Raw genomic sequence first — 24,588 nt, 5'->3', positions numbered from 1 at the left:
CTGAATGATGCAATAACTCCAGGACTTACTCCACTCCTCTTGCCACTGGAAGCCTGTATAAGCGGGTGGGGTTTTAATGGGTTGTGAATTATTGAACAGGGCCTTCAGTCTGAATCAACAACTGAGTGAACATATAGGCTCAATTATCCCCATCATGCTTACTTTCAAGTCTCCCTGTTGCTGCTTACTTCCAGCCATGCTCTTTTTTTCCCTGCTGGGGATATGGATGACCTTGACCAGGCGTGTTTATCAAACTCTGCGGGACTAAAAGAACCGCAGGAAAAATGTTTCCAAATAAAATAAACCACAAAGCCCTGGGCCTCTCTGTTCCCCGAGGAGTCCAAAAGTTGCCCGGCCGGCGAGCAGCTGTCTCTCCATGGGTATGACCTCAGTCAGCCTCCGCTTACCAGGCAGGGCAGAAGAGGAGACGCGTTCATGTGCTGCTCCAAATGTCAAAATCTGGAGGTCTCCCCTGGCCTCCAGATCCCATCAAAGCATGACACAATTAAGAAATAAATGAAGGAAAATGGGCAATAAATACATAAAATATAGGTATACTGGCTGGATAAAGGGAAACAAATATATTGTTTAAAGACCAAGATTATTTTTAATCTGGTTTTCAAGGGTTTTGTGACCATTAATCACCCAAAACATCCACTGATTATGAACGCCAGCGCCCTAGTTTTGAGAGTAATGGGCAGCTCTGCTCTATCTGATGCTTTAGACTGGGTGTTAGAGGCTACACCCAGTGACTTGGGGACATGCTGCATTTAAAATCCACACGTATTAAACATACATTTGCTTCAGCCATTGTTTTCCCCATTTTTCTTATATTCTTTAATTTAAAGGGTTGTCGTTTTAGTTTGTTTTATTTGATTCCTCATCAATATAACCAACCAACTTTTGGTTTTTCAAGATGCAAACAAGATTTTTTATCATGTCATCCCAGCAAGTTTTCGATGATTGACATAAACCAACTTAGTAACTCAGTACAGGCATGTATGGATACATTAAATGCACAATGCTCAGCAAATTCATCAGACAACTACCCAATGTAAAGTTTCTCCCAGGTGTTACATATGGTTAAAATGATTCAAATGCAGTAAGTATACACGTTTCATATAAATATAGTCTACAGCTTAATTATTTTCTTTAGCCCACATAATTAAACATTTCAGTTACATAAAACGTGTGACTTTTGATTTGATGTACTGTATAACATGTGGCACAAGGCAATACAGTCTCTGGCACAATCATAAGCATCGGTTGCTACTGAAAACAAGAAAAAAGCAGGTCTGCCTATGGGCTGAACCATTTGTTAATGGTGGGGGAGGGGTAACACTATGCAATATATTCAGTTTTAGAATTATATCAGTATTAATTGTAGCTAGGCTCAAAGTATTAATGCAATCTTATTTTAATAAGCAACACTGCCATATGCAAAACCAGGGTGGCATTAGGGGTATATGCCAGCACATTCCCCCACATGCCACCCCTCTAGATCCGCCCTTGTTAGGCTGTAATTGGGGTATAATAAAACAAAAGCCTAATTTAAGACGTCTTGATGCATTCTCAATCATCCAGGAAAGTAAATCTCCAAAAGTTGAATCTGTTCATCTGGACGTAGCGTTTTGTGGGAGAAACGTTTCGTCACTCATCCAAGTGACTTCTTCAGAGACTGAAGAAGTCACGTCCAGATAACAGATTCAACTTTTGGAGACCTAATTTAAGACATTTGTGTGCATTTACGGCTTTCCAGGGTTTTCTTTGGTAAATATTATAAATGATTCATAACAGTCAGGACTCCGATGCTCCATGAAATGAAGGCTCAAGTTTCACTGAGCGCGTTGTACACATTTAATCGTCACTTCCGAAACTTTCTCAGCATCTGCCGCTCGCGCCGATTCTCACATTTTTACCCTCCCTTTGTGAGCGTCCGCACTTTGCGCCATTTCTCCCCTCACCAGAGCACGGACACACATACACACGTGGACACACATACATATTGTGGGTTTAATACGAAGCGTTTGGTGTGTATCGTGAAAGCTGGCGCTGTCCATCTCATGCCACGTGTATCAGAGGTCGATTGTTCCTCCTGCTGTTTCAAGCCGCCGCTTACCCTTTTTTTTTTTTTTTTTTAAATACATATAACAGCAACAACATCGTGGGAATGTAAGTGAACATCATCTACTTACTTCAGTTGTGTCTTCTCACAGAGGCTTGAAATAAAGGTTTGAGTTCCTTATTGAATAACAAAAGAATTTAAGCTCAACTTTAACTAATTTTTGTCCTAATAGAAAAGTTGAGCCCGAGCCCCCTAAATAAAACTTTTCCCCCTCCCTCTGAACTTCTCCCTTTCTTCCTGGTTGAAGACTGATTTTCCTTGCCTTTAAGTCCACGTTTTTTCTCCGTCTCTCCGGTTTCATGACACACTTCCCCCTTCAATTTGACTTCTAACTCCCTCCCCTGTAACTCCCTCTCTAGTTTACCGCCTGTTGAGGGGAGGAGAAAAGTCACTACTAAAGACACTAGACACACACATTCATGCTGCTCTCTCGTTCAGTGCAAATGTCCTCCAGCATGGCGCATGGAAGCTTTAAAGAGCCCTTAAAGGAATGTCACTGCAAAACGGGATCACATAGAATAACAGATCCAGCACATACCTGGTTAATGTTTCATACCAAGCTGAAAATACATTTAATATGACAACAACCATAAAAGATCAAACAAAAGAAAATTAATTTTGCAATGCATTCTTCTGAAAGACTTCAGCACATAATGTGGAGATGTCACAACTGTGACATGTAGGTCATCCTCATGCAGTCTTGTATATACATTGCAAAGATTTCCCCGGATACATCATATCTGGATCATTACTGTAACCAAAATACAAGGCACGTATTCACAAAAGCTGTTTCACGGTGCTATCAGTGGTAGAAAACCCTAAACAACACTTTTGAATGTGAGATTTTAATAGAGATGACCCAGAAGCTGATACTGATTGCAGACGCAACCATATTTTTATAAATCTGCCTCATGTGCACAAAGATGAGAAGAAAATTCAGAAGAAATGAAATGAACATGCAATTAACTGTTATAAAGCTTAAAGCTAACACAGAGCTTGTCATATTGGTTGTATCTAGTTCCTCCAATGGATTTTTTACTTTTTCTTTTTTTCTCTCACATAAGTGAGAAGACTTACTCTTCATAAGTCTTCTTCTTCTTACTTCTTTATTTCTTTTCCATTTGCTTCCAAGAAGCCAGACCTTCTTGTAATTTTTCTGAATGTCTTTCAAAGGTTTTCTTTGGACATTGGCTGCTTTTTCGTTTATTTTTCACTGGTTTATTAGCCCACTGAACACTTTAAGCACTTTGTTACCAAATCTCATTTCTTTAGTTAAATCAAGACAAAAAAGACAAAAATAAAAAATAAAGTCTGACAGGAAGAAAAATGGCACCAACAAATCTGAAAGCTTAGGATATTTTTTGGATGTGGAAAAGATATACCTCAAACATGCACTATGAAACATATTTGAATCTTTTTTTGTTCACTGTCACTTTGTTTTATTTATAGTCGGCGTCATATTTAAACAATAGAACTTGACCCAGAGTGCTTTAGAGACGGGGACATTTAAATTCCAGGTCTCCAAGAAGCTCAGTTTCAAAATACATGAATTGCTAAAAGGTGTCTTTTATTGTGTTAACTAATTACTGTAAAAGTAAAAATCACAGGGATTTAGTTTTCAAACTGATGATGATTCATCACAAAAATGATTACACACTGCTCTCACCTGCATAAGCTGCCTTTATAGGTTAAACATGTCAATACTGGTAAAGGTATCTGCAATACTGGCAATACAGTATTTACTTGGTATTGAATCAATATAAAAATGCAGTATTTGAAAGTTATGTCCTCAAGAAATAGGAAAAAAATCCAGCAAAGACCTGAAACAGGACCTGAGAGAGTCATCTGGCCCTTTAGTTGATTCATTTACTGTTTGCTGAAGTCTCATCAGAAATGATCTCAGTGTAAGGGTGGATGTCAAGAAGCTATTCTTAAGGAACTGAAACAGGAAAAAAGGCTCCAAGAACTGGACTGATAATCACTTTTAACAGAGTGATGAATTCAAATTTGACATTTTTGGTTCAAAATGTCATCAGTATGTATCGAGGAGTTCAGCAAAGAGGTACAACAGTGAGTGTCTACTGTACATCCATCTGTGAAGCTTGGTGGAGGCTCTGTCATGGTTTGGGTTTTGTCAAAAACAAAAAAGTACTGTCAGCTTTGATCCACCGTGCTATACCATCTGAAAAGCATCTGATTGGTATCAGTCATTTGTCAGCAATGATCCCAAACATACTGCAAATGAGGAAGTTTGAGGGGGGTCGGCCAATCAGAAGTGCGCTAACTTAACGGTAGAGGAAGTACACAGCCACACACAGCTGTATTTGGCACGTTATGCCATGGCTACTATAGTTGAGGCCAAGACAGGGAGCTAATTTATATAGCACCATATCACAACAGCAGTTGTCTCAAGGGGCTTTATTTTGGAAGGTAAAGACCCCACAATAATTCCTTATAAATGATTAAAGCCACTGGCAATAAATATAACGTGAAACTAATATTCTTCAAAGAGGAGTTGCTTGCATAGAAAAAAGTCATTTTGAACACACAGATCAGATCAACCCCCCTGTACATAGAAAACCAAGCATTATTAATTTCTTGCAGTGAGCCAAAATCTGGTAATTCCCTATTAATTCTGGCTCCAGCACAAAAGCATTAGTTCTGCTTAGTCATGAGTCTGACAGGGCTCGCGTCGCAGAAGCAAATCCGCACCCTGCAGGGCTTCACAGGGAACTGTCCAGTTTTCAATTTCAGATATAGAGCAAGTGTAGTCTGATTAGTCACAGCCTTACAACCAATTGCAAACCATTTGTTCCAACTGCAGGTGTAAATCTAAGAACTCTGCCCCCCCAGTTTCTTAATAAAATAATCCCATTGGAATTTGAGTGAGCTCTCTCCAGCTGTGGACACCTGGAAATGTCACCTTTAACCCCACCTGCAAAGTCCAGCGCCTGTGTGAACAAGATAAAAGAGAGGTCGGACTGTACTTCACAGCAGGGAAGACTATATGTTGCTGAGGGATTAGACATAAAGTGGAAACAACGCAGAAAATGTGCAGTTTTCTGGGGGGGGCGGGCTGTTAGAAACATGCGGCTGCACAACAATGGCCGGCAGCTAAACACAGAAAAAGGCATCAGTGCACAATTATTTACTGAAACACAACAGTAAAGAAGAAAGGAAAAGTGAAGATTTCAAATCATGAAACCATCTTGGATCCAGTTTGATGACTTCCCTACCCTCGGAAGTGTCACAGATGTCCTCCTTTTTAATAATTTATGGATACAAAGGTTGTATACAGTGACATATTAAGGACTGCTGCAGTGTGCAGTACTGGATTGAACAAATCGACACTGAAGCAAATTAAAAACTAAATCTAAATATTTTGAATACACTAAAGTAAAACAAGGGAACCCACTATGGAAACTTTCTGAAACTAAGACAAAAACTTACATAATTAGAAAACATAAAACTATAATAACTCTGTAAAGTTTTTGATGATGCAAATTTTACCACGTTGCAGTCTGGAGAAATCTGATAGAGGACTCCACCTGCTGGACGTCCCACAGTCGTGGCAAACGATGTCATTTTTAAATAGAGAGAAAAGAAAAAAGCAAGTTGAAGTAGCTCGAGGACTACATCAATCCAAACACACCTTTATTTTTATAGCAATCACCAACATGCTCAACAAACTAATGTGGAAGGTCAGCATCGCTGTGGGTGTGGGGCCTGCCTCCCTGATGAAGGTGGCAGAAAGAAGGTTGTTGTCCGAGTTACAGATTGTTTTACAAGATGGTAGTGAGACCTGCTTTGATGTTTGGTTTAGAGACAGCAGCACTGAAAAAAGACAGGAGAGTGAGCTGAAGATAATAGGATTTTCATTGGGACTGACCCGGATGGACAAGTTTAGAAATGAGCACATCGGAGGGACGGAGCTGCCAGGCAAGAGGAAAAAAAGGAAGACCTCAGCATATTTAGAAAAAAAAACCCCAAAACAAAACATAATATTATTGCAGTATTTATTGCAATATGTTTTAGTTTATATTTTTCTACATTTAATATTCGCACTGAGCACCTGTCCAGATGCAGCTTCCCCTATGACTGATAAAGTATCCTGATTCAGACTGGATCAAAAATTTTTGCCTTTTTCCTCATGTCTCAGCGACTGGAGGGCACTCTTTGCTCGCTGTGTCACCTTAACCAAAGCAGAACGTTAAGTGGCGCATGTATTGCATTACCGAATGGGTGACACATTAAGGATCAACATAAGGAAACAGTCAGCGGCTAAATAGACTAATGAAACGTTGCTGTGCAGCCACAAGTCAGCGTGATCTCAGGCTTTAAAAAGGGCCGATTAGGTTCTGTAGCTCCTATTAAAAAGTGACAGTCCACTCTCACAACAGCCAATTACAGTGGATCATCAAAGAAACTTCTTTACTGCAGATTACTGGTAGTTTACTTACTCAGAGGAGGAAAGCACATTTTGATCCTTCCCAGCAGATGTTTCAGTGAAAGAACCTGAACAAACAGTACAGAGTCTGAGTTAAATTACGTTATCTGACCTCTAAATAGAGTGAATAACTCTACAGATTTCACAGATTCAGTGAATAAATATCCATGTTAAAACTAAGGAATTATACAATAGGAAGAAACGCTGACAGCTTGAATGTGTTGCATCAAAGAATCTAAAACCTGCTTTTAGTTTGTCAAAGATTGAGTCGTGTATGGAGGTCCCAGTGAGCCAAAGTTTAAATAATACTGCCTCACGTTCAAAAAATGAAACACTTGATCATCACAGTATGACACACTTAAATTTCAGGGATATCAATCTGTTCAGTTAGGAAGCGTAAACCCCAGTGGATCAGTTTCGCTGCTTTGGGGAAACTTAAAGTGACAACAGGTGAACAGGAGAGAAAACAAGTCAATCTCCACAAAGCAAATGGTTCTGCAGGTGGTGGCCACGGATCATTGTTATCCCATCATCCCCCCTGACTGATTTTTATCTACTTTTTCTTCTTGCTAGTGTGCTTGTCATGCTGGTAGCATGAGACAGTACCATTCAGGCTGCATTGGTAGATCAGCTCCTCCAGGAGTGCACATGTGCCGTCACAAAAAGCTTTGGTGTATTTCCCAGTACAGTCTAAAGAGTGTGGAGTAAGATGTGCTGTTACGCAAGCAGAGTTGAAAAGAGCCAGAGAAGGGTATGAACGTGGAAGCAGGACTGATATCTGCTTCTTTGTGCTGGAGGAACATCAGGAAGACTCCTAGAGCTCTACAAACTGACCTCCAGCAGGCTACTCACGTGCATATTTCTGACCAAAGTGTCGGAACCATTTAATACATACACTATATGTATTCATTTATCCTCTCCACATTACATCCCTCATCTGCCAGTCTGTCCCCCAACACCCCTCTGTCACCCGCATGTGCTGCACAATTTTTCCCATTGTTCAGCAGTAGGAGCTAAAATGGTTGTCTTCATGTTGAAGGTTGTTGACCCTTGGTCTAGACATACCAGGATGATAAAGATGCCTGCCTGCAACATCATCAAGCATGGCCAATTTGGTAGTATACCAGTAATTATTCGGGAAAGTATATCCTTGGAGAGTTGCAGAGATCTACAGGACTGCTGATAAAAACCTCAGACTCTTTGGTGTATGTTATGTTGTTACACTGGGCCCTAGGGTCCTCTTGGTGCAGGACAATGTCTGCCCTCATATGGACAGAGTATGCAGGCATTTCCTGGATGACAAAGGCATTGATATCACTGACTGACCCTCACATTCTCAAGACCTGAATTCATTTGAGAACCTTTGGGATGCTATATAGCTGTGCATCCACTGCTGCCAGCTGCACTACAGAGTATCCTCTGATGTTCTGATCTGGGTCTGGGAAGAGATCCTCCCAGGATAGCATGCATTGTCTCTTCAGGAATGTGCCCCTTGTCTCTTTCTATGAGCAGTGACAAAGATGCTAATAAAAAATCCAAGCTAGAGAAATATCAGCATGGAGGGATGAGAAGAGAGCAGTGATCTGTGGCCACCACCTGCTAAACCATTCGTTAAGCCGTCTCGGGGTTGTCGTGTTGTTTCCTCTCTGGTGCACCTGTTCTCGCTTTGATTTGCACCAAAGCAACTGAAACTGATCCACAATGGCTTATGCTTCCTAACTTTATACCTAACTTTACATATTGTGTTCCTTTAATTTTTTGAGTAGTGTAGTTTGCAGCAACATTGTATTTAGCTTTCTGGCCCAGCGTTCCTGTAGTCTGATTCAGCATTGTATGTTTTTGTTCTTGACTGTCACTCCTTATTTTTGGAAGAAAATCCACCTGTAGACTATTGATCCACACTGACATTCTCACCTTTAATACCTAACCTACTACCATATTTATATGGGGATATTACATTTGGCTTTTCTGCACGTTATCATTGTTCTGCTCAACACAAACAAGAGCTTGGATCTCAGGAAGTTAAGTTAATCTCAGTGTTAAACACATTGGCTGGAATATATGTACAAGATGCATGTCTGATGTCCGTATGCAATAATGAAATGTAGACTATGCACAGTTCTAACTTTGTGTACTAACACATGAAATTTAAAAGACTGCAATAAGATGAAGCTGTTTCAATGCAGCTTAGGCTTAGTGCTGTAGGAGAAAGCATTTAGTAAGACAGACTTGTCAGTTTAAGAGACGCATTTCTTAAATGGGTCAGGCAGTTAGCGTCAGCTCTAACAGGAATAAAGTCAGTCTGTAAAACAAAAGAGGGATCCGAACTGCTAACCACAATTCATTACCTAATCATGCTGCAAACAATTTACTCATTGTTACCAAAACATTGTTTCTCTTGCCTTAGCCAGGATCTCATGCTTTTTATATAACAAAAAATAAAATTCCTGCTGTTGTCAGGATTTTTAGGCTGAGGCCGTGAGAAAAGAAGCTGCTTTGCTTAAGGTCTCACAGCGAGCTATATCCAAAACAGAGCAGAAAGATGTGTGTCAGTGATGTCACAGACCAGATGTACATTTACATCTGAAACCCAAACAGAAAACTAAGAGTTTCTGAGCAGCTCACACAGGTCGTTTATGTCAAAACAGCTAAAGCTTTGAATTCTACACATCATAAATGCATTTCAGCTTTAGGTGTCTTTCTTATTGCATGTTGACCTTTACACCTATCCACTGGCCGTTCTTGTAATTAGCATAAATTTGTTTTTAAGCTGTCATTGAGAGTTTTGAGAAATCATATGTGGAGAAATAGATTCCAGTTTTAACTTTCTGCCCTGCCTTTCTCAAACAACATGTAACTTTAAGTGAAGAAACAGAGCTGGTAGTGAATTCCTCTTTTCATTTCAGATGGCAATATTTCTGCAAGATGGTAACGTTGACAACTTTGGAATATACCCAAAAGCCCCATTAAATCAGAAAGTAGTTGTCACATTAACCCCTTAAACCCTAGACCAGTCATTCTCAAACTCATCCCAGTCTGGAATATTAAAAACACACCCAGACCTTCATTCACATTTCTGATCATTACACAAGCAGGAAATGAAGACAAAGTATTTCCTTTTTGTTTTCCTTCCGTTTTTTTGATCTTCTGATGATTTACTTTTGTAACTTGATTCTCCATCAACAGCTTAATTCCCAAGTTAAGATCTTACCAACTAACAACCCGATATAAGAGTCTAGAGATCGGTCATGGCATTCAAAGGTAACACCAGTCTGCAGACTCAGAAACTGGATAGCTTATAATACAAAGGCTTTATTTGTATAGGTTTGAGAATGATAAGAGAAACTTGTAACTGGGGTGACTCGGGAGAACTGGTCAGACAACTCCAGGAGATGGAAGACAAAAAGTCCAAACAAAGTTATGAGTCAACAGTTGTTATAAGGTGCTGATGAGTATTTTTACTTGGGAGCAGCATGACGGGAGGACCGACCGGTCAGGCTTCTGTGAGGAGTTTGTGCTGTTGGACAGGCAGGTGAGTTAGAGAGGTGAGTGTTTGTCCAGAATCTTCCAGAAACGAACCAGCTTGGTGGAAACAAGTCAGAAGTTTTTGCAAGAAGCATGTTTTTCAGCCAAACAGAAATCTGTGGACAGCAAGAGATTGAGGGCAGTAGTACTAGATAGTACGGTAGTACTAGATAATAACTAGTACTAGAGCCATAAATGAGCCTGATTATCAATCTACAATCCACGGCAATCTAGCGGAGACTGGCTGCTGGAGCTTGTCCTTAAATGCAGGTAGAGGATGAGTCTGATTGGAAGCCAATGGGATGGGCTCTTGCAGATCCAACCCATCATTAAACTGCAGTGTTAGAACAGGGAAACTACCAACCAGCAGAAAGAATAACAGTGGGTAATGTTAAGTAATTTTTTAAATTCAACGGTTTTGTTTCATGAATTCAGTTTCTTTTTAAAATGTAAATATTTGATTGCATTTTTAAGATAAATTGATAGAAATCAGAGTCAAAAAGTCCTGCAGAATTCCAAAAGAAGGTTTTAATAGAAAACTGATTTTGGAAAAGACTGATTCCTGGGATTAATTTACCCTATAATCCCAGTATTATCCTACAGGATTAACTTGTACAAAAGTTTAAATGTATTTTATGTAAATAATTTATCTCTGCCCAACTGCAGTACCTTCAGAGGCCATTAGAGGGCTGCAGTCCACACTTTGGGAATCACTGCCCTGGGCTATTTTTTTTGGAAGAATAAACCTATATGCAATCTGTAGTATCTACACAATAGTAAGGCCAAGATAAGAACCCTGGATATTATGGATAAATAACATATAGGAGAATTTTGAAAAAGAATAATTCTCATTTTGTCCTAACACTGAGATTTAAAAACTCACTAACTCCAAAAGAAATAAAAAAAATAACTTCTATAACATCATTTTGATCGTCCTAGGGGTCAAAATTATCTCTTTGGCCCACTGCCAAATGGGTCATTGTAACCCTAAGACAATTTAAGTCAGAGAGGACTCGTGCTGTGGTGGCCCGGATTTAAAAAAACAAATTAGTCGTTGTTACTCCATCACACCCATATCAGTGAGACTGTTTTAAAACAGTTTACAAACCTCTGTAAGACACAGTATAGAGCTTAATGTTTCGTGTGGTAACTATTTAAAAATGATTTGCTCTGAATATTCACATGAATACCACAGGGCAGTCTTTAGGGGGCACACAATAAAACATTCTGGAAAACCACAAAGCACTTACTGCACTTCAGCAGTGGAATTCCAGCTCTTCCTGCTTTCAAGTCGTGTTTTCAGTGAAAAACACTGACAACAAACATAAAGGGGGAGAACAAAGAATGCGACAGCTCTTGGCAGCTAAACATAAACTGATGCTTTTCGCAGGCACTTTGACCTGCTCTTAAATCCATCCAGCCCCAGAGAAGTTTGTGGTTTTCACTTCCTTCCAATTTTTTAGTGCATATTATAGCCTCCTTTTTCACTGATAATGTGTTGGCATGTCACAGAGGGAAAAGCACAGGCGAAACACATTTCCTTAACAATCATTCAGATCCATTAATCCATGACAGTGTCTCAGTGGTTTGGCATGAGGACCAAAAAGTGCCTAAAAGTGTAATGCATTAATTGTACGTACAGTAGAAATGCGAAATATTCCAATGTTAGGGTGAGAATTGAATTTCTGCTCTTTTTTATATTTAATATAAATGAAATTTTGTTGTAAGATCTCTGTATTGGTAACACTTCCATGTTAGTCTCAACAGATGCTGTCACAGATTGATTGATGTAACCGCTCTTTACAAGTTTGAAACTTGTAATTAACTACAGTATGACATAAATACTGCTACAACATGCCAAACTGTCTGCTTTCTAAAAAGGCTTGTTGTGTTAGTGGTGTGGTACATTTCTATGCGACTTCAAACGCTTTTGCTTTTGTAGCTGTCAGAATGAAAAACATCAGGCCTGATAAAAAGGAACAAAAATAACTGAGCTTATCGTGCGTCCAGATTTATTACGAAAGTTCTTGGCTTAAATAGGATCATTTGCAGGCTTTCACATTGGCGTTATGTGCAGGGAAGCTTAATTAAATCCTGATGCATCCAGATCCACTGACAAAACAGAAACAACAACAATGCAACTTATATTGTGTTTGACTGTTCATGTACAGTCATGTTCTCACAGGACTCCGTAAGTCCAGTAAAAAACTAAGTGCACCCCATGATTCAGTAGCCTGTAGAACCACCTTTTGCAGCAATAACTTAAATTGTTTTCTGTATGATTTCATGAGTCTCTCACGTCGTTATGGAGGAATTTTGGCCCACTCTTCTTTACAGCATTGCTCCAGTTCTTTGATTTTTATGGGCATTCATTTATGCACAGCTCTCTTAAGGTCCTACCACAGCAATTGATTCAGACTAAAGTCAGCACTTCTTTTCTGGAATTCTATTGCAGATTTGCTGCTATGCTTGGGATCATTGTCCTGTTACATGACTCAGTCTGGGCTATGCATTAACTGTTGGACAGATGGCTTCACATTTCACTCGAGAGTACTTTGGAATAGAGAGGAGGTCATAGCTGATTCAGTGACTGAAAGGGGCTCAAGTCCTGTGGCTGCGAAACAAGCTGAACTCAACACCCCTCCACCGCCATGCTTGACAGTTGGCATGAAATGTTTGTGCTGATATGCTGATCTGCTGAATGTGGAGCTGTGCATTATGTTCCAACATAATTTGTTCTTACTTACTTTGGTCACATTTGTCCAAAGGACGTTGTTCCAGAAGTCTTGTGGTTTATTCAGATACAGCTTTGTAAACCTGTGCACTGCCATGTTCTCTTTAGAGAGAGGAGGATTTCGCCTGGCAGTCCTTCCAAAGAAACCATCCTTTTTCAGTGTTTTCTATTTGTACTCTCATGAACTTTAACATTTAAGATGCCAATCGAGGCCTGTAAAATCTGAATGTAGCTTTTTGCAGTTTCTCTGAGGATCTCACAGTCTGACCTTGGGGTGAATTTGTTGGGACATCCACTCGTGGGACTCCTTGGCAGCTGTCTTGAATGTTTTCCACTTGTGATTATTTCTTACTATACAAAGATGGTCTTTAAATTGTTTGGAAATGGTCTTATAACCCTTCCCATCTCAACAACTGACTAAATGTACTCTTTGGCCTTGGTGCTAACACACACCTGAATGCTTCAGACCTGTACTTAACTTCTGCTTTTATAGGGTGAATATTAATGCATGCTGATGATCAATTAATTAAGCACATTTGATCATTAGCACCTGGCTGCAACTTAGCATCTTAATTCATGTGGAAGCAATGTGAAAAAAGCCTTTTTCATATTGTTGCACATATGAGATGAATGTCCTCCTTGTTTTTTAGTGATATGGAACAGGTCAAAGGTCAAGTCCAAGTCCAACTTGTTCTAAATTCTATTGAATGTATGATGCCAAAAAAAAGGTTTCTGTCCTGAGGATCACATACTAGGTGATATTTGGCAAACCACAGAGAATGAATTTTTCTTGCTAGTGAGCAGTGGTCTCTGTCTTGGCATCCCGCCATAGATCTCACTTTACTTCAGCTTCTTTTTGGCCTCATGATACTCATGATGACTGACTGAAGCCAAGGACAAAAGAAGCCAGCAGACCTCTGGATGCTGAAAAGAGGGATTCTTTTAACTTCCTCTGATTCTTCAGTTCTTGGAGAGGTTTAGGCAGGACCACTTCTTGGCAGATTCAGTGCTGTCCCAGACTTTTTCCCGCTTGTAGTTGGCTGATATTCAGTGGAGCCCCATAGTTTTTGGAATGACTCTGGAAACATTTCCAGACTGATAGGCGTCAACATCATCCCGCAGGATATGTTGATGTATTATCTTTGATTGTGATATAATGTGAAATATGTGTGATGATATTTTTTCTCTCTTGGTGAAGACCAAAGGTCATCACACGTTTAATGCTCTCACCCTAATGGTCTCACTAAAGACCTTGCGAAGTTGAAGAGTAAAAAGTTTGTGTAGAAACAATTTACAATTTGTGGGCAGGTAGATTTACCTTAAGAAGAACCAGTTTAGTGTAGAATAAAGTCCAGTTTTTGTATAGCTGCTGCTAGAGTTTCACACCTAACAGCTCTCAGGACAGCGTTGATGTCCTGTGTTGACCACCAGCTACCTTCCACAGTCAGTAAACAAGCAGAAACTAGCATGGCTCTTCCTAACCTCACCTGTGGCTTATATGTTTAACCTGCACAGAACCTAAAGTGTAAAAACCAAAGCTTTATGGGAGATTGGAAGCAGCCATCTTGACTTCACCCATTAGTTTGTGGACTTGCGTTTTGATGCCTTGAAATTTAACTTTACAGCCAACAACCTCTATGTTTGTGAAGCAAGTAAGTAACAAAATTTCCATGTGTGGGTGGAGTGCAATCTAATGCTATGCTGCATCTACATATGTTAAGCATGGATTCTTCTTTTAATATTTAGCACCAAATAACAACAACAGTTGCCTCAAGGCACTTTATATTGTAATGTAAAGACGCTACAATAACAGAGCGAAAACCCCAACAATCAAAAGACCCCTTTGAGCAAGTACTTGGCAACAGTGAGAAGGAATAACTTCCTTTTAACGGGAAGAAACTCTGGCAGAATCAAGCTCAGAGAGGGGCAGCCATCTGCCATCACTGGTAGCTAGGTGAGAGGAAGCAACAGGGAAAAAAAATAAACACACTGTGGAAGAGAGTCAGAGATAAGTAATAACCGATGATTAAATGTAGTGAGGAGTATAAATACACAGAGGCAGACACCCGCTAATAAGTTCAAAGTAACAAACTAATAAAATGCTAGAATTTCACTTCTTGGACAGGCTGTTAACAGTCAACCCCACAGAAAGCCACATTAGTTTCCAGATTGAAAAAGTTCACCACCACAAAAAGAGGCTAAGATGTCTAGTTTATTGAATGAGCTGAGAGGAAGTCAAGCAAATAACTCAAGCTTTAGCAATGTGACGCCACCAACCTGTCACTCAAAAAAGCTCTCCACACAAAATTCGGCCTGGCAATTAAGTAGAATTACTTTATAACTTTTCAAACTATGTAATACTAGCCTAAAAACTTAAGAGAGGGCCCCAGTTGTAGAAATGTTACCAAATAACATTGTGAATATATATTTGTTTAACCCTGGAGAATCCATGGTTTTCCTAGAAAACCAATGGGGTCGGATCTGACCCCATGGGTTCTCCAGGGTTAAAAAGTTACATACATACATACTTTGATAAAAACTCAGTTACATTAAAAAAAAGCAAACGTATTTAATTTACACTAGTGCAAGGTTGCAGGAAAGTCTACATTTTGTGAACACAGAGCAAGGCTGTCACAATGTCAGCAGTTCAGTTAGTAATGTTGCAAACTTACAAAAGTATGACCAAATGTTACACTGGCTTTACATTGTGTGTTTTTATAGCTGATAAAATTTGAATGGTTGAGCTGGACTGTTCTGGTAGCCTGTTCCTGCAGTCCAGGTTTGTGAATCTTAACTTTAATAAAACCATATTTGCTGTTTCTCTGTTTTTATGCTAAACTGTGCTGTAGCCTCATACACAATATAGACAAAAGATAACCATGCAGTCTGCCTCTCACAAACATTTACGAAAGAACAGGTTGTTCTAGAGAGAGAGAGCTCACTGAATTTCAATGCAGTACTGTAACAGGACACCACTGCTGCAACAAGTCAGTTTGTGAAATTTCTTCCCTACCAGATATTCCACAATCAGCTGTCCACAAGAAGGAGAAGGCCAGGGTTATCTCTGAGGATGAGAAGAACTTCAAGGCTTTCGCCAGCCTGCGTATGGCTCGCGCCAATGCTCGTCTATTTGGCATTCGTGCCAAGAGAGCCAAAGAGGCTGCTGAGCAGGACGTGGAGAAGAAGAAGTGAAAATAGTCACTATGGAACTTTGCAAAATAAAGTGTTTAAAAAAAAAAAGGAAAAAAGGGAGGTTTTGTGTTTCTCAGCAAAGAACAACTACAATTTCATTTTATGTTTTTGAGAAAGGAGAATTTAAAATAATAGTAATAATAATAATAAAACAAAGAGTGATGTTTTGTTTAAGTGGTGAAGACAGCTAATACTGCAAAATACCATTTAGTGCATGATCTGCGAGCAATAAATGAAATCATCTTATTTATCTTTAAATAAACTCCAATTATGGAGACCTGAAGTCACATGCTTAGGGCACACCCTCAGGTGAAGGCAGAAAGCTACTAAACAAAGAAAAATAACTATACAACAGTATGTGGCTATCTGTGGCTATCTTACTGGAACCTCCTGTTGTCAGTATAACTTTCAAGTGAGATATCAGTATGTAACATCTTGTTGTACAGTTTCTACACCATCATTAATCACACAAAGTCTTCATGCTCCAACAGGTCGGGGTCATCATCATCATCATTTGTCACGGCTATGTATGCAGCAACAGTGGAAACAATTATACGGTTAATCATGAGTTTTAGACATGGCAGGATAAATAGAATAAATAAGAATAAGAATACAAAGGAATTGCAAGTATTTCAAGTATTGAAGTCTATTGCACCGTTGGTTTTTAACAAAAAGTATTGCACAGTGAAAAGGCAGTAGTAGTCTTTTTAGCAGTCACTTGTATTATTTACATAGGCCTGATTTTGGGCCTGCTGGATCTGTCTCAAGGCGTTCAGGGCATCAGTCATGTTTGATGAGTGTACATTGTCTGGTGTGTGTGTAGATGTGTATGTTGGTGTGTTTATCACTTTCCTGTTCTGGTGTTTTGGGTAAACCACGGCCTGAAGCGTGCCCTGGGGTCCTGCCCTCCTCCTTTTCAGTCCGGTTGCGACCATTGCTGCTGCTGCTCATAGTTCAGTCTGTCCTGGTCCTGGCCCCAATTGGGGCAGTCCTTTCTTCTTCTGTGTTTTGTCCATTCTGGGGTGCCTTTTGACCTCAGTTGCTCCTCCTGTCTCTGGCACGCCCTTTCTTCTGCTGCCCGATCATCCGTGTTGGTCCGTCACTGTCCTGCACAGTGTTAAATGCAGAGTTATCAAGGTCAGCATTCTTTTGCTCGGCCTTACTTTTCATTCGGGCTTAATGGGCATCTCGTCACAGCTCTGTCAGCTGAAGCTGTCTGGAAATTTCCCCCGTGTAGTGAAACGGGCCTTGGATTTAACGCTCTCCATCTCTGCTGCATGAGATCCTTTTCCTACAGCACTGTTGACATTTTCAGATTGTTGTTATGGGTCCAGCTACTGCAGCATTTGGTCAGGGTCAGGGTCAGAGATGGTAGAGGGGAGAGCAGGAGTCCAGGTCAGCCTCGGCTTTCCGGGCTGGCAAAGCAGCCTGTAATTAAACATAAAGAGAAAAAACAAAAACAAAACAAAAACAGACGAACGGGAAAATGATGTTGTTTTGGCTGTGTTATTCAGAGAGGGGAGAAACACCGGGCCAGGCCCTGTGTCAGCCTTCTCTCCCCCCTTTTTTTGTGTTTTTCTTTTTGATAGTAAAGAGAACAGAGCACATGCCACGGGAGCGTCACCCCCACCCTTGGTGGAAGCAGAAAAACAGGGAGCCAAGGTCATAACTCAGGCTCACTAAGAGTTAGAAAGAATATGAGTGCTTAGTTTGTGGCTGTGGTGCATTTTGTATAGCTTCTTTTCTTTTGCTGAAGTTCTAAAATTTTGAGTATAAAAATGTTTAGAGAGTATATCTACCATCCCTCCTGTTGACACATGCGTTGAGCCGTGTGTCACTAGGGCCGCTGTTTTATGTAGGGACTTTGGTAGTATTGGTTTGCCATTGCAAGACATTAAATCATTCTCAAGTGTTGCACCATTTTTTTAGCCATTTCTTTTGTTCTGCAATTGGTGCGGCTTTTTGTTCATCTTTAAGTACATCGAGTGGTATTTGCATTGAAGATTCAGTCATTAATGTGTCTATGGTTACTGTGGGTTTATACTCAGATCCTAGGAGTAACTGTTCTATATTGAAAATTTCAGTTTCTCCCTCCCCTTCCCGTTCTAGTCACTTACTCTGGTCACTTCTATTCCTGCAGTCTCTTGCATAATGCCCTTCTTTTCCGCAGTTATAACAACAGTTATCTCTATCATTCCTGTCCCTTCTTTCTCCCTTAAAACCTACATTTCTCTTTCTTTTATTGCCTTTCCATGCTTTAAAATATTGCAGTTCTTGGGAGTGTTTTATTTTCTTTTTTGGATCTTTCTCAGTATTTATTTCTGCCTGCAAGGTTTCTTTTAATTTTGTTAATGCGGAGGGGCTACATTTTCCCTCCCATGTTGGGCATTTTGTTTTCTTAGGATTTCTCCATCGACATGCACTAATTTGTCCGGCGCCTGGACATTTTTTCTCTAGCCACTGCTCGTCAGCAGTGAGTTTTGTTGATTTATTACCCATTATTAGTTTATGCTTCTTTTAGCGCTTGGTAATACACACACACCTGCGGCGCTTTCACTGGCACGAGAACAGAGAGAGGTAGCTGACACGCCCTTCTACTTTCAAGCTATTCTTGAAAGCGGTGTCACCTTTACGTGATGAAGCACGACCTTCCTCTCAGTTCACCAGTACTTCAGCGACCAACAGTAAACAAATTAGTGGAATAGTTCAGCCTCCTTATTGTGCTGTAAAAATCAACTTATTCCACCAACATAAACAAACAGTATAGAACAAACAATTTTTAGACGCGCGTTATCTTTAGCTACCAGTCCTCAAGACGAGCTTAATGCTTCCAGCCCCTCTTGGGCGAGCGTTAGCTACCAGTCCTTTAGACGAGCTTAAGGCTTCCAGCCCCTCTTGGGCGAGCCTATTCTCTAAGTTTCGTACGCAAACTTTCACTGTCTCAAAGTTTTCCGTCCTACCTTAGTGGTGGTTTCTTCAGATGCACCCGATCAGCCCCCGACGGTGCGGACCGCTTGTAAAACGTTGGCCAAGACCCGAATTCACGTCCTTGGACTTTATCACACACCTAGTGCGTGAGCTGTCGACAGACTTCAACGTGGGCTTCTCGCACTGACGGGATCTGGTGAGGTGCCTCTTGTGGGAGCTGCTTTAAATAGGCCGTCCCATCCGGCTCGAAGGACCAAGAAATGTTAAGGGAAAATCCCAAATGGCAAACTGCAAATATAAACAGAAACACAATGAGACAGCGTAATGGATCACATGTACATGGGTGAAGTCTCAAGTGACTGTCACACAGTGTATTTCTTTATTCATGCATTTATAGTCACTGGTGCCCACACAACAGGGCGGCGTATTTTCGCTCTTCTCAGAAAAATGACTATACAACAGTATGTGGCTATCTTACTGGAACATTCCGTTCCTCTTTTTATCAGAACATGTTACACAGACGTGTGTATTGTGAGATTCGGAAGAAGGACGCGGCCCCTCTTCTTGTTAGAGAGCGCAGACAAAAGTATCCAGCTCTCCTCTTCCTGCTTGTTCAGCTATTATCGCTGTAAGAAAGAATTTATAAAACAGTCTTGTAGTGGACAACAGTCTAAGCCATCAAAAGGTCAACATACAGTATTCTATCATATGCAAACTTATATCATTAAAAGCTTATACTGACTACTAAGTACAATTTTCCATTGACAGTGGTATTATTGCAAATTGTAATAACCCACAGCAACTCAACCACAAAGTGGCAGACCATGTAAATTATTTTTTTTTGTTCTCGCCCTGTGCGTAAAAGTGGCCAAAGACCTGCTGGTCAACTTCCAGCAACTTCCTCTCGCATTAACATCAGCACTAAAACTGTGCACCAGGTGCTTCACAGCATGGCCCAGCAGCTCCTGTAGGTGTAACGTATAGGTTTATGTAGGAGAAATGTTGAACCATTGCCTCAAGATTATAATCATTTTTCAATTCTTTATTTTTTTGTAAATAAGCAGAAAATTTATAGGTGTCATATTACTCTTGTGTATACGAGTGTGTGTGGTTCCAACTGACCTGAAGCCCCTAAAAAAAAAAAATCAGCTCTGTGATACAACTGCCGTTTGACATAGTCAGGGAAATTCCATCTTATTAGCCCTAATTATCATTCTTCAATCTGTTTCTAGTTAAATAAGGTCCAGACAGTAATCAGTGAATGCACACACACACACACACACACACACACACACACACACACAAATTCAATGTGGTCCTAATTTTCATTAACAAGAGGATGGTTGGTGGGTTGGCAGGGGAGAGGGCGAGTCGCACGGTACTTGAAACATAAAACATATCTAATCCTGTGATTCCATTAGCACAAGACCATAACACATCATTTTTCTCAGCTCAAAACTACACACAGGTGGTCAAACACACTCACAGCTCCTGAGAAGGCATGAACTGATAATAGTAACGTCTACTGGTCGCCACAGGGAGGCATTAGAGGCCTATAAAAAACTTTTACAAGAGAAGTCTATTTAACCTCTTTAACAACTGGCCAATCATTTAGGAAACAGTGCTGTTGGCTGAAGCAAAACAGTTTCCAGTGGGCTTATTTACCTCCGGCAAGATCTGGAGCAGGAGCTCTAGTCTTAATGTAATCCAGCGCTCTCCTGTAACACAGAAAACAAAGCAGGAGTGCTTTTTTGACACATCTATTTGATTCGAGCCAAGCTTGGAGGCATTTCTACTGCTTCTCAATCTTAAAGTCGAATAATGCTATAACTCTTATCCAACTTGGAAAGTAGGTTCCCATTATTCAACACACCATTTCTGCAGAGCTTCATATATCTTCCTTAAGTGGGTGCGGCCCTCTGGTCCTGTAACAGTAGTGTCAAAAGAATGAACCCCAAGAACAGCCAGGACATGTGTTTTTCAACAGACTTGCAGTGTAATGTACCATGCATAGAAGCACAAATGTCCATATAACATGAAAACTATACAAAGAACATATATTTAATGAGTCCAGCTGAAATTAAAGTGATTTTTTTTGGTTAAGAAATCCCCATATATTTTACCAAGGATTGCACTTTAAATTTTGTGTAACTTTTGAAAATAGCATCAATCACTAATCATTTAATTTCTGCAGCTGCATACTGGTTTATAGTATCACAGCCACACGTGCAGGGAATCAGCTGGAGCAGATCCCTTTGTGTTTCAAAGAGACAGCAAAGCCACAACAGCTGTAGTTAAACCGACATGAAATACTAGATTGAATTCTCAATTCGCTTAAATTAAAAGGAGTTATATACACTATCTATATATAATAATTTGATAGCTGATTTTGAATATGTGTTAGAAAAAGAGCCATCCAACCCTAGATTATGAGAATCATGATTACATGTTTTCCAGTGAGAAAGTGGAAACTCAGTTTGGTGTTTAATACTTAAATAGACAGAAACTTCAACTGCTAAAGGTTCAACCAAATCCTGTGAGGTGCTACATTTGGATAACTTGTGAGATGCTGCTTTTGACATTAGCGTTGGGTGAATTTGTGACTTTCACAGAACTTGAGAACACCAGCTTCTGTGTCAGCCTGACCGATCGTCACATTGAGGATAATCACCAGTGGCATGAGCTTGATCTCTTTCAGGAGCATGACCAGGAGCAAATTAGGTTTTTAAGACATGAATTCATCCCTGGGGTTACAGTGTCAACATACAGAGCTTTTGCTTGAAGAGACTTGAGGGGCGTGGCACCTTTTCAGCGACCATACAGTCTCCAGTATGATATTGAAAGGTTGCTGTTACCAAGAAAAAGATCCAGGATGCATTTCAAATGTGCACTTCCAGGCACCATTCTAAAAATTTCTGGATGTCAGGTAAGGTTTTTGATTTGGTAGATATTTTGGAGTCGTGGAGCTTGCAGACCTATGCAAAGCTCCAGTCTGTTATCCACCACTGAAGTTCATCCTGCCCATAAGATGTCATTCAGAGATACTCAAATCAGTTCCTGCAGATTAAGAACAGTTTCCTCAAAAATGTGCAGAATAGCAGCATTATAGTTTGAATTTTCTTTCAGAAAAAAAAAAAAAAAAAAACATTCATTGGACTCTAAATGTTTTGCATTATCTGCCATTAGAGATGAAGAAAACCCTGGAGGTTGTTTGTTGGAACAAGGAACCCAGCATGTTGGCAAGAAATACATGGTCTACATGAGACGAGTTATTTTTTTATATATCTAATAAGACTTTGTTTAGAATTGAAAGAAGATGTGAAAATGGAGTCCAGATCAAAAGTTGACTGATTTATCCTCGGGAGGGCATTAAGACTTTGAGGGCATTGTGTGTAGGTAGTAATTACCCTCCCTGCTGTTTCTCCGCACGCTCCCGCTCTGAAGTTCAATGGGCAGAGCATGGCGTGGCCATTCTGTGGTTAGGGGTTAGACTCCCACTGTGGCTCCACAAATCGAAACTGCATGTTTGCACAGCACTGAAACACCAGTAATAAGAAGGATCCTTCAAATTGCTTATGGTGCATTTGTACCCTGTGAGGCAAGTAGGTGCCTAAAAGTAATTAGCACATTCAGTTTTTTTTCCACAAGGGCTCCTGCTGTCTTAAAATGGTTTGCTACTCCTGAAGTCGGCGAATAATCAAAGAGATCCCGCTGTGCAGTTGAGCCTGTGGGCCAATCAAACGTCTACTCCTGGCTTGAGTTATGACATGAAGCTCTTGAAACTAGACGCATTGGGCTGAAAGGAGCCCTGAGTGTGCATTAAACCAACGCGGCAGTAGCTCAGGACAAGCATATTCGCATAAATATAAGATAATTACACGACAGCGTTACAACCGCCGGCGACAGCACATGATGGATGAGCCAAGGAAAGAAAACATGAACAGGGTGAGCAGAGAAAGAGACAGGGCTACTGGTGTAACACTAACTCTCGATGGAGGGATGGGAACGAAAGCCAAAACAAAAGCTAGATTGAAGGACGGGCAGGGAATGGCGGAGGTCTTAGTGGCTCAGGCCTCAAGTATTACCTGCTCCTCTCGCCCTTCTTCTATTTCTGCCTTTTAAGGAGCTCCATAACTTCAAGTAGATAATGAGTGCCTTCAAGCAGGCGGAGTAAATCAGACAGAGCACGACGAAGGGTAAGTGAAAAGGTGAGTGTGTGTTAAGGCGGGAGGGGGATGAGGGTGGATTGAGAGAAGCAGTGGGAGACTGTGGAAGGAAGAAGAAGATTAGAAGTGATAACAAATAGAGCGAGAGAGGCAGAGAGAGGAGCTGAGCTGAATGGAGATGCGCGATAAGATCATGCATTAACTTAAAAGCATACTTTAATGAAACTTCAACGAGAGCTTAAGAGAGGGAGATGCGAGGATGGGTTTTTGCGTAGGTTAGGAAAACACACAATCTCTGTAGATGTTTTGAAATCCCCGATTTTGTGTTTGACCCCGAATCCCTCTTCTTGCTATTCTTCACGCTCATCACGTTGCTCTATTTACAGTCTGAACAGGCCATACGTGGATTCCTGTCTTTCTTCACTTATTCACTCCAAAACTTCAGGTTCTTGGTAGGAATGTTGTGACTTTGAAGGAGCCTTGAGCGCACCGCGGCAGCTTCACGTTTCAAACAGACTGCCACCTGGTTTCAAATTAGCAGCAACCCAGTCAACTTTAAACTTTCACCCTTACTTTAACCGAAAGGGTCTGATCAGAGTAATGAAGTCAGCGTGCTTTAGAAGGACGGCTCGTCAGGCTGTCTTTTTCAATCTTTTTCACGTCCTCAACAGCACAGGACATCTATCGAACGCCCTTTGGCTTGGACGCTGAAAAATACAAAAAAAACCTCCACCTTTAATGGGTTAGCACAGGTGGGACCCCTCTTACAAACAAACATATCGATGTTTCGACATAACGTCATCACGTTTCTGAGCACAAAAGAGGACTTTAAGGAAAGAGTGTTTGAATTTGCTTGCTGTTATCGTACCTTTCGTACCTTTCACCAAGTCGAGACACGTGAAATACGCAGAATACGGGAGATAGGGAGGCACTGCGATGCAGCCAGATAGAGGCTATGATGACAGACTTTCTTTCGTGTTTAGTGATACAAATAGCTACACGTTTGTCCTTAGACGCCATCGAGTGGCTCCTCGCACAGCCTAGGCTGGTTTAACCCAACCGAACCCTTAAAGATGCTCTCGACAGATGACTGCGGGTAATGCGATAGGGCCACTCGAAGCAAACCCCAATCATCACCCAACTTCATTTCGCTCGCATTTACAGACTTTTCCACGTATTCGTTGTTGTGGTCTGTAACTTTACCTTTCTGACTCGACACATGAACTCTGCACAGAGTTGGAAGATTCGGGTCCAAAGTTTCTCGGATGTTACATGCCACAGGATGCTGCTGGAATCACTCTGTTTGGTTTAGGCGAGGTGCAGCTCCTGGAAAGAACATGCAAGAGACAGCATGACACTTACTGTGAACTTTAGTGCTGTTACCTACATATTCCTACATGGGTGCAACTGAATATTACACTGGCTTTGTACTAGGGAGCTGTCTCATCTGACTGAGTTGAACATTTGTGAT

The 24,588-nt window shown here is 40.6% G+C and overlaps 1 protein-coding gene across 2 annotated transcripts in view; it reads right to left on the bottom strand.

Annotated features, from left to right (window-relative positions):
• Positions 1-24,588, bottom strand: part of slc43a1a (solute carrier family 43 member 1a) — a 46,624-nt gene that overhangs the window by 20,433 nt on the left and 1,603 nt on the right. Inside the window, exon 2 of one of the 2 annotated variants that reach the window (XM_005467611.4) lies at positions 24,321-24,443. The gene's annotated coding sequence lies outside the window, so the exon portion shown is untranslated. Of the gene's footprint in view, positions 1-2,195; positions 2,580-24,320; positions 24,444-24,588 lie in introns of those variants that run through there. The other variant, XM_013270982.3, reaches the window with a different exon arrangement.

The sequence above is a fragment of the Oreochromis niloticus genome, linkage group LG2 (genome assembly GCF_001858045.2).
Source record: "Oreochromis niloticus isolate F11D_XX linkage group LG2, O_niloticus_UMD_NMBU, whole genome shotgun sequence".
NCBI classification, from domain to species: Eukaryota; Metazoa; Chordata; class Actinopteri; order Cichliformes; family Cichlidae; genus Oreochromis; species Oreochromis niloticus.
This window is presented reverse-complemented; position numbering and strand designations above follow the sequence as displayed.